General features: G+C 35.0%; 1 long non-coding RNA gene across 1 annotated transcript; it reads right to left on the bottom strand.

Moving 5' to 3' along the window:
- Positions 1-2929: 2929 nt before the first annotated feature.
- On the bottom strand, positions 2930-9280 carry LOC129922281 (uncharacterized). The gene is made up of 3 exons (XR_008774247.1): positions 8413-9280; positions 6866-8047; positions 2930-4022 (listed from the first exon to the last, which is right to left on the bottom strand). It is a non-coding gene; the product is annotated as an uncharacterized LOC129922281 (long non-coding RNA).
- Between the last annotated feature and the right edge of the window lie 1800 nt (positions 9281-11080).

Below are 11080 nucleotides of genomic sequence, written 5' to 3'. Positions count from 1 at the left end.
GGCAAATTACAGACCACGGGCCACATGCGGCCTGCCAAAGTGTTTTTTGCGGCCCGCGGAAACCTACAGAATTCAGGTGAGCCCACAGATTAAACATATAAAAATGCAAATATATTAAAAATAAATAATTTTAAATATCTTATCAATTATGATACTTAAATGGCCTAAATTGTGCCGATGTGCCTAAAATCAAATCAATCAATTATGATGATGAAGCTAAATAAACATTCTCTAAAGTTTTAAGCAAATGAAGATTATGCTTATTGGTAATATTTCGAAACAAGACACACACTCAGACCAGTATTTATGTAGAACTGTGTTGAAAGTGTTGGGTTGGCTTGGAACAAGATGTCAAGTGTAACAACTGATGGAGCCCATGCTTTGACTGAGAAAAACAGTGAATATCAAACATATTATTGACCTAATCATCTCAGTGATCAAACTTATCAGAGCTACAGACAGTTTCAAGAAGTACCACATGGGCAAGGTATTGAAAAGAATATGGGGTCTCAAGGAAAATTTTTTTTTTCCTTAATGACACTGACAGTGGCTTTCTTACTAATGTTTCTAATGAAGAGTTGCAATGGGCTACTTGCACATCATGAAATTTATGAGCATCTTTTCAAGCTTTTCCATTTCTCCAGTCAAGCAAGTGAAAACAGGTTTTATCATTTTGTAAATGTTAAACATACTATACCACTGACTCAAGTCCGTTTCAGCAGACAACATGAAGTTTATTTTACCATAATAATAATAATAGTACACTGCACTCCTTGTTAGTGCTACAAGTCAAGAAATAATAACAATCCTATCCACATAACAGCGGTATCAAAAGTATCCAATATATGTTAGTTACAAATCACATCCGCATCTCAGCGGGTAACAATAAGAACAATTGCTACTAGTGACACTGGAGCTCCAACTATAGATATCCATTGCAATACGAATAATACTTTAATATTCAATAAGCACATGATGAAATCAACTCTCAAATATAATTAATCAACAATCATTAGTTCATCGACTTTCATGCTATATACATATATATACACCAGTCAAGGAAGCAACGTCCAACCTTCCTGGACCGGGAGCAAAACCTTACTGACTTTATTCATTCTACTTCCTGTTTTCTACATCAGGAATTCCACGTGTCTTTTAAACTCTTAACATGACGTGAACTTTAGATCATGCAATGTCAACTAAGACTGTGACACATTTTCCTTTGCTGAAAGGTGAAACTATTTCTAGTAAAAAGAAAAGAACAAGACTTATGGAATTTGAAAACAAATGTTAAGACGTCAAGAACTTAAACCATTTTTGAATATCCTCACTTCACCATTTAGTACAGAAGCTGATTCAGCTCCCGAGGAAATACTTCCTAGCAAATTATGACCCAAAAGAGAAGCAGTTTGAAGGGTGCATAAGCTGTATTTCCACACTTAAAAAGACTTGATGCTAAACTTTGACATTTTTGGATGCACAAGAATATTTTCTTTTGTTTGAACATATGCAACCAGAGGAACAAGTGGATGCTGAGTGGCTGTATTTTAACAGCAGTCACAAAGATAAGAACTAGTAAAGCTAGTTCCAGAGTTCCAGAACATTATGCACAATTAAATACTTCACATTAAGTATAACTGGATTGTTGTGAAGAATGAATGTGATGTAAAAAGACAGTAACAAAATTTTTTAAAATATTAGTTAAATTAGTTTCAAAAATTGCTAAATCTTGTTATAATTCCTCAATTTGAATGTCTAATACAGTATACAAGTAAATTAATAGACAGCTAGCATATTTTTCTAAGTTGTAAATACAAATTATATATATGTGGCCCCCTATTCCTAAAAAAAAAAATTTAATGCGGCCCTCAACAGAAAAAGTTTGCCATCCCTAATTTAGATGGTTGATTTTAAAAGGGAGACAATTAAATTAGAAGTTATACTACTTAGACATAAAAAAAAAAAAGATACAAAGGGATAAAATAAAGTACCAGTTGTTATTCTTAAAATAAAAAAAAATGTATTTAACACATTAGCATATTCTGTTCCAAAAATATAAACTTGATCAGAATATTTATTGCTAGAGTTGTATACTCTAAACATTACTACAACAGATATATTGACATGCTGATCTATTGGTTCCCATGGGATAAAACACCGTCAGGCAGTCATCTAATGAACAACGTAGTTAACACCCAGGACTATACATAAATACTTCCATGTTGGCATTGAGGGAAACGAAGCCGCAGACAGAGAAGCAAAGAGAGCCCTAAATCATGCGGTGTCAGGAACCCAAATTCCCTACTCGGACCTGAGACAAAGTATTGCCTCTGCCACCTATCGAGAGTGGCAGAACCGATGGGAGGCTGAGACTCACAGTAAACTCAGGCAGATTGTGGCGGATGTCAGGTGGCGGCCCACATCTAAGGGTCTGACAAGGCGTGGTAGCACAAACATGTCCAGACTTAGGATTGGCCACACCTACATCACGCACTCTTTTGTACTGAAGAGAGAGGAGCCCCCACTTTGTGAGTACTGTGACTCTCGCCTCACCGTGGAACATATCCTCGTTGATTGCCCCAGATACCAGGATGTCAGGGCGAAACATTTTAGAGCCACTAATCTAAAAACACTATTTAATAATGTCGACCCTGGGAAGGTACTGGGCTTTATTCGGGAAGTGGGGCTATCTACGAAGATCTGATTTCTGAATTTGTGAACATGCACTATTTACATTAGATTTTTACCAAATATTTAAATTTTTACTACCTTTACTATTTTAACTGTGAATAGACCTTAATTTTAATTATATTACTGTATAGAATCTGGCCCTTGTTGTTTAGAGAGAGAGTAGTCCTTAGGGGACTGCAGGCACGACATGGCCTAAATTGTGCCGATGTGCCTCAAATCAACAAACCAAACCAAACCATAAATACTTCATGTCAACTTAATAACATTGTCACTACCAACGAGGTTCAATGTACAATGAATTTACACTGAATTCTATAAATGATTATAAAAACTAAAATGCAAGTAAATAAATGCTTTCACTATGATATACATATTCTACATATATACAAACAAAACAAACTTGATATGAATAAACCAAAATTTTTATCACTTAAAAAAAAATTGTTCAGTGCAGAGAGTACATTAAATATGAGATGTTTTTAATATATAGCTATAAAAACCTTAATTATGTAATACAATAAATATGCCATTGCACAATATTTCATTTACAAAACATAGTTGAAAAAAGTCTAGTAATATAGCAGTGTTCAGTGGTAACATTTTCATAAAGAACTCTTAAAAGAAAACTACAGTTGATAATCTTATCTTATATAATACAGATGTTACTTCAAAATAGAAGATAACGCATATATTAAAAAGTAAATTAAGTTATTAGTAATAAGTAAAATACAAGCCAGTGGTTTCAAATACAAATATATCCAGTTATCATTTATTAATAGGTCTAATCACCTGTACAGGTACCATTTATTCAAAAAACATTCCACATAAAGATGATGTAATCTCAAAAATGAAATGTTTTCTTTTTAAATTTCTTAATGGAATCCTGTGGTTAATTAACTGTACTTATACCTATTTAAATTTCAATGACAAATATTCTAAAATCCAAAGTAAATGAATAATAGGTACCTGGTAAATTTAAATTAACAAACATAGCAAGTTGTCTTAAAAAACAAACACCCAAATTGACCTTTGATCCCTCTTTCATGAACACTCTCAGCATCAAGAAAACTAAACCATTCATGAACAGTATTGCTTGAGCATAAAAGTGTGTTATTTGGCGACTACAAAAAGTTGTATACAATTAATCTCAATCTTTTATCACTAAACGGATAGAAATCTTTCTGCTAGACAAGTAAGCAATGGATTTCAGATATCCCTCACAGCTTCTGTGGTTGAATGATTCTCAGAATAAAAGCTGCTTAGAATAATATCAGTTGAGCTTGACCATCACTAAACAGAATTGACAGGTAAGGGGACACACAATTCGTTCACTGAAATTTATAATGCAGAAATTTTCAATAGTAATTATGAAATTTTTAGAAAAGATAGGGCTTAAAATCATGGAGGAGTTCTTTTAGCAATAAAAAACACTCTTAAAGCAGAAGAAATTACCTTACCTAACTCAAAAATATAGAATCTACATTTTGTAAAATTAATACCACCTCAACATCCCTAACAATAGGCAGCATTTACAGACTACATGCAGGAACTATGTAATCAGATTACTACACTTAAAGAGACAGATAAAAATGCAGTTTTTTGGATTATGGGTGATTTCAACATACCTGATATAAATTGGAAAACACTAACCATAGATAAACACCAAAACCCTAAGGACATAAATGAGCTTTTCATAGAAACTTTACACAACCTAAGTTTATATCAAATCATTAAAAAGCCAACTAGATTAAACAACACATTAGATCTCTTCTTAACCAACAGACCTGGATTAGTAGTTTATTATGATATTATCCCTGGTCTATCAGACCATGAGATCATAAAAATACACAGTCAGATAAAAGCAGTAGCCAATACAAAACCCCAAAGAAAAATTTTACTCTGGAATAAATGTAACCTAACACAACTACACCAAGCTGCATTAAACTTTCAACAAACATTCTTATTAGAAAAAGACATTAACCAACCAGTCGATGACCTCTGGAATTTCATTAAAAACCATCTTAAAGGCATTATAGAAAATCATATACCAACTAAATACACATCAAACAAAATAAATAAATGCTGGTTTAATAATAGACTAAAGAAGCTTTGTAAACAGAAGGAAAACCTATATAGAAAATTTAAAGAAACCAAGGCAGAAAGAGTTTACAAAAAGTATATAAAAATTAAACACCTAACCCAAAAAGTAAGCAGACAGCTGCAGAGTGAATACATAAACAATGTAATATCTAAAGATAACAACAAAAACCTATGGTCATACATTAAGTCTAAGAAAATGGAAACAACAGGCATAGCACCTTAAAAGATGAACATAACATAATACATAATGATAATGAAACTAAAGCAAACATCCTAAACAAATACTTTGCATCAGCATTCTCAGCCCCAGGAGACAAAGACATATTACTTAATTTGAACCAAGTAGACAACATAGAAGATTTAGTAGTACAAGAAAATGGAATTCAAAAACTATTAGCCAACACCAAACCAAATAAAGCGTCTGGACCTGAAGGTATTCCAGCTAGATTACTCAAAGAACTAAGCAATGAACTAGCCCCAGTGTTCAAAATACTCTTTCAGGCATCGCTTAACCAGGGCAGAGTACCAAAGGACTAGAAAGAAGCTAATGTCACCCCCCTATTTAAAAAAGGAGAAAAATATGACCCAGGAAACTACAGACCAGTATCACTTACCAGCATCACATGTAAAATCCTAGAACACATAATATGTAGCAACATCATAAACCACTTAGACAAACATAATGTCCTCACCCCATACCAACATGGCTTTAGGAAATATAGATCATGTGAAACACAACTAATAGGACTAATTGATGATTTTTCAAAAGGTTTAGATAATAGTGAACAAATAGATGCTATCTTACTAGATTTTTCCAAGGCTTTTGACAAAGTTCACCACTATAGTTTGCTTAAACAATTAAAATAGTTCGGCATTAATGGTCCACTGCATCAGTGGATTAAAGATTTTCTGATAGGGAGAGAACAAACTGTAATAATAAATGGCTCTAAATCAACACCGATAACAGTAAACTCAGGTGTACCTCAAGGAACAGTCTTGGGTCCACCACTATTTTTAATTTACATAAATGATTTACCAAATTGCATTACTTCAGGAACAAAAGTCAGATTATTTGCAGACGATTGCATAATATATAGAACAATAAAAACAACACAAGACACAGATATTTTACAAAGAGAATTAGATGAATTACAGAAAAGGGAATCAAATTGGAGCATGTCTTTCCACCCAGAACAATTGCTATAACTTAGCCAAATAACCTCAACGAAAGGAGTATAAAATAACAAAATAGAATGTTTAATAACCAAATAGGAAACTAGATCTAGAATTACACTAATCACATCACAAGCGTCGTTTTCATCTCTAATCATCGGCCATCTTGACTTCCTCTCTTATTTCATGTCTCTGTCCTGTGTCTCATGGTGCGCAGTCTCACACCTAATGACAGCGTGCATTGTAGAGTCATAACACCAATTGTTGCAACTCTTGGCTAGGCACTCAACGAATAGGCATGCAACTCAACACAGTGTAACAGGAAATAAAGACAGGTGTTTATTCACTAGGACAATCACATAGCATCCTTCAGCTTCCTCAGAGTCTTTCTACTAATTTACCAGTCCTTTAGACAGCAACCCGAATGTGGACCAACGACAGCCTTCCCCGCTTCGTTCCAGGTCCCTTCTACAACCTTCAGGCAGCACCAACAGCTTGCTTCTTAGTTTCCAAACATTCAGACTCTTCACAATCCCTGATGCCCTGTTCTTCTCTTCATTCTAGTCTCTTCCTGTTTACGTTCACTAGTGCGCTAGTGCGCACCTCAAGCACTGGTGCAAGGCAGGGTTACAACACTACCCCCATGTTTACACAACATTTGAATAGTAACACAACGATTATATAGGAAACTAAAAGCAGTGATAAATCTAGGAATAAAAAATACTGATAACAGTGAAAATAATTTCACAACAGTTTTACAAGTTTTAATTAATCTTTTAGACATTTAAAACAATGTTTAATGATTATAAATCTGTCTACTAAAGCAAAAAAAATTTCTTTAATTTTCAAAATAAATTATTGTGACCAAAAAAGCTATCACCCTAACTTCAATACTGCTTACCAAGACAGATTGCAACTTATAGTTCGTCCATCGTGGTTCGATGATGACCACTTTGTCATCCAGGGGGCTGAGGGCTTTGCACTGGGGTTTTATGCCTCCTCATGTGGCTGGTAAGACCTATGTGAGCCCGGAATGTTCGGCCGCACACTGGGCAGGTTATTCCAGCTGGAGCTAGTGTCGTGGGCCTTGCTTTTCTTTTCTGGCGTTTTTCTTCTGCCAGCATTGTTCTTTTTTCCCCAGCAACCTGTGCGCCAGTTTTCACAGCGCGACACCATGATGCTCTGTCATGTGCCTCTGTCTCCCAGGTGCCTGGGTCTATGCTGAACGCCTTCAGAGAAGCATTGAGGGTGTCCCTGAAGCGCTTTCTTTGACCACCTTGCGAGCGCTTTCCTTCGCTTAGTTGGCCATACAGGAGTCGTTTAGGGATGCGGTGGTCTTCCATTCTGTAGACGTGACCTGCCCATCGCAGCTGGGACTGCATCAGGATTGTGTGGATGCTTTGCAGACACACTCTGGTATTTTGTCTTGCCATTTGACATTTAGTATTTTTCTCAGACATGTCATGTGGAAGTGGTTTAGTTTCTTTGCATGTTTACTGTACACTGTCCATGTTTCTGAGGCATATAGCAATGTAGGGAGGATGACGGCTCTATATTCCCCTAGCTTGGTGTTTGTGGAGATACCACGTCTGTTCCAGACATTTGTAGACAATCTGCCGTAGGATGCACTGGCCTTGGCGATACGCAGGTCAATTTCACTATCGATTTTTCCATTTCTGGAGAGTGTGCTGCCAAGATATGTGAATTTGTCCACTGCGTTTATATCCTGTCCATTTATAGTAATGCTTGGATCCATGTAGGCTTTCCCAGGAGCAGGTAAATATAAGACTTCAGTCTTGTTCGTATTGATGGTAAGGCCAAAGTCTGAGCATGCTCTTGAGAAGTCACTGACGATGCTCTGCAGATCGTTTTCAGAGCAGGCATTTAGGGCACAGTCGTCAGCAAATAGCAAGTCTCTGATTACTGCTGCATTTGTTTTTGTTTTTGCTTTAAGCCGCCTCGGGTTGAGTAGGCCACCATTAAATCTGTATGATATATTTATCAAGACAGATTGCAACTTAGTTTCTGGATCAATGACAACAACCACTTCATGATTTTCTCATACAATGTAGATCAGAGATTTCTGTGTAAAGAAAGGAGATTCTATTCAGAAGTTGCAAGTCAGAAATACAAAAAGCAACACAAATATGTATTTGCAAATACAGACAAAAATATACCACTCAAGGCTGAATTCATTCATAGAAATTTATGGCAGAATACATAGAAATATGAGAAGTAAATAGCTTGATAGACAGAAACATGACCTGTAAATTACTTGATAGGGTTAATGTTATAATTGAAATTTAACAGTAGACTTCAAATAAGAAAAGAATGTTAATGTATGTTAAATTACAGGTTTCACTAGTTTAGCTAATAGCAATTTGAATATTATTTTACACTTGGTAACTACATGCTTCAACTTTACTCTGTGCAAAAGTGCAGTCCTACCTTGATTTCTATCAAGTGATCTCCAGCCTACATGTTTCAGTTCTTTACCAGCCATTAACATAAGACAATCAAAGCCATATTGTAAATCATGTGAACTATCTGAATTGTTCTTCTCTTCTACAGCAAGATGTCTTCACTCAATGCATAATTCCCCTAGAATGAAGAAGATAAGATAATCCATGCATTGTTAACAGAAAGATGTCAATTAACTGTGATGTCATCCTCTGAGCTGAGTCAGCTAGAGCTGCTCCCAATGTTTATTCCTGTCAAGAATGCCTTGCTTTGGCAAGTCTTTCAAAACCTTTTACAACTTACACCTTCAAGTGTCTTTCAATGAACAAATCATGTTGATCCTCTGCCAACATAAAGAAGTATACATAGATATTAGCATTTCAAAGTCATGGGCCAAAAGCTCAGTCATTTTTCATTTCATTTCTATATCAATATTTTGATTTTTTGTCGGCTAAAGGATTTGTGTACCTCATAGGAAAACAATGGGGTCCTGGGTTTGAACCTCCAGCCTCAATGAAGATTGGGATTTTGAATTTTTAGGGTGCCCCTCAGTAACCCAACTCTAATGGGTAACTGATTTTAGGTGGGGAAAATTAAGGTGGTTAGTCATTGTGCTGGACACATGACGACCTGCTCATTAACCACTAGCCATAGAAACATAACCTTGACATCATTAGCTCCATAGATCGCAAGGTCTGAAAGGTAAACTTTACTTTTTTTTTTTATTAATATCCACTGTGCATACTGCATCCCATTACTTCTTACTTATGTACAATAGATTTCTCTTTTCCCTTCCTTGTGTTTCTTGAATCTAGTATCTTTTTATAGAGCATTCTGATACCTCCACAAAGCTAATGGATTATATTATTTGTCATAATGTCCAAAAATAGAAATTAATTATTTTATAATGAGAATGTGGGTATGTGTGTTGTCTATCCAGTATCCAAAACTACACATTTTTCAAGAAAAAATCAACAAATTAAACATATTGAAAAGGTAATAAAAATTAACAAGGCTTATGTGAAGGTCTTTCTAAATTTTATTAAGATTTGTGGTTAAACAGTAGAGTTCTTTTTATTTATTTAAATAGATCATTGAGTGTAATACTTCAAGACCTATATCTAGTTCCTAATCTTCAGACAGGTGATCATGGATAAAATCTGAACATTTTCATTTCAATGTATGGATTCCATGGTGGAAAGGTGTTCTACAGCTTCTGCAAAGATCATGCAGTATCCACCCTAGACAAACAGTATCCACCTTAGACAAACAGTATCCATTTCTATATAAAAAAAAATACATACATATAATTTTCTTTACATATTAAAAGAAAAAGAGAAAGATTACCTGAGGTGACTAGACACCATCAATAAAGCAATATTTTTTTGAGATATCAGTTACTGGTTCGGAAACTGCAGATGGATCAGTCACTGTACAAAACTTGGTCAGTAAAATTTGAAAAGTAGACAACTCCATGGTAAACAATAAAATCGCCACCTGAAAACACAAATAAACAATAAGAGGATGTAGACACACACAAAAATTATTACAATGTATGATTTTAATTCAATGTGAGCCAAAGGAATAGTTATAACCTTATATAGCCTTAAACACATCAAACATTTGAACTAGTGACCAATACTGCACCACATTTTAAGGATAAATGTATAAAATATACAGCTATTTTATTTGAATAAATGTGAATATTAAAGTCAATATAAACAAATATGAGACTGTGTGACAAAAGTGTAACTTAAATATTACATCCTGTTTGTGTTTTTTTTTTCTCTGTGTTCTCATTATAAATTGTAGGGTTCAGATATATATATATATTTATCGAAGATGAACTCCATTATTTTCAGATCAGGCAGCTTCCCATACAATGTTTATTCTAAAGGACTGTTGGGGGCCAGTATTTTGTTTGGGCCTCATGATAAAACAAGGCCATGTGTTTCAACATTCAGAATAAGTGTTGCCTCATTATGTTGTGCCCTGTTCAAAGGTGAAAAATAATTCATTGACTGTGTCCTGATAGAATGTAACAAACATCCTTAATCCTGATGTTTGAGTGACAACTGTTATATTTTTGGTTTATACTACTCTTTTTTTCTTTTTCTATTCTCTTCCAGATATAGTAGAATTTAAGAAAAGAAAAAGTAAAGTACCCCTTTCAGACCTTGTGGTCTATAGGGCAGATGATGTAAAGGGCATCTGTTTCTGTGGCCTATGGTTAATGAGGGTGTCATGTGTCCAACCACCTCTACTTTTCCCTAACTAATGTCAGGTACCCACTAGAGCTGGGTGGATTCAAGAGGTGCCCAAAGATCACAAAATTAAAAACCCCAGTCTTCAGCAGGATTCAAACCCTGCACCCTGGTTCAGTAGCCAAGTGCTTTACCACTTAGCAACTGCACCTCCCATGGAATTTAAGACTGCTTAGTTATTCTTCCATTTTGGCAGTGTCAGATTTTTCTTCTCCTCTATTTGAAAGTGTGCTGGGACCCATTGAAGAACAGTTTTCTTGCTATTATTGTTGAGATTTATAAGAGCTGTCCTGATTTTTTTGATAGAGGAGGCATCAGATTTTTTTAAACATTAGAAAGAAATGTTTATTCAGTAGAAAGTGTGCATGAGAGATCGCCAGTGGCAATTAAAT

This window comes from Biomphalaria glabrata, chromosome 13 (assembly GCF_947242115.1).
Source record: "Biomphalaria glabrata chromosome 13, xgBioGlab47.1, whole genome shotgun sequence".
Lineage (NCBI taxonomy): Eukaryota > Metazoa > Mollusca > Gastropoda > Planorbidae > Biomphalaria > Biomphalaria glabrata.
Note: the sequence above shows the minus strand (reverse complement) of the source record. Positions and strands in the feature narration are given on the sequence as shown.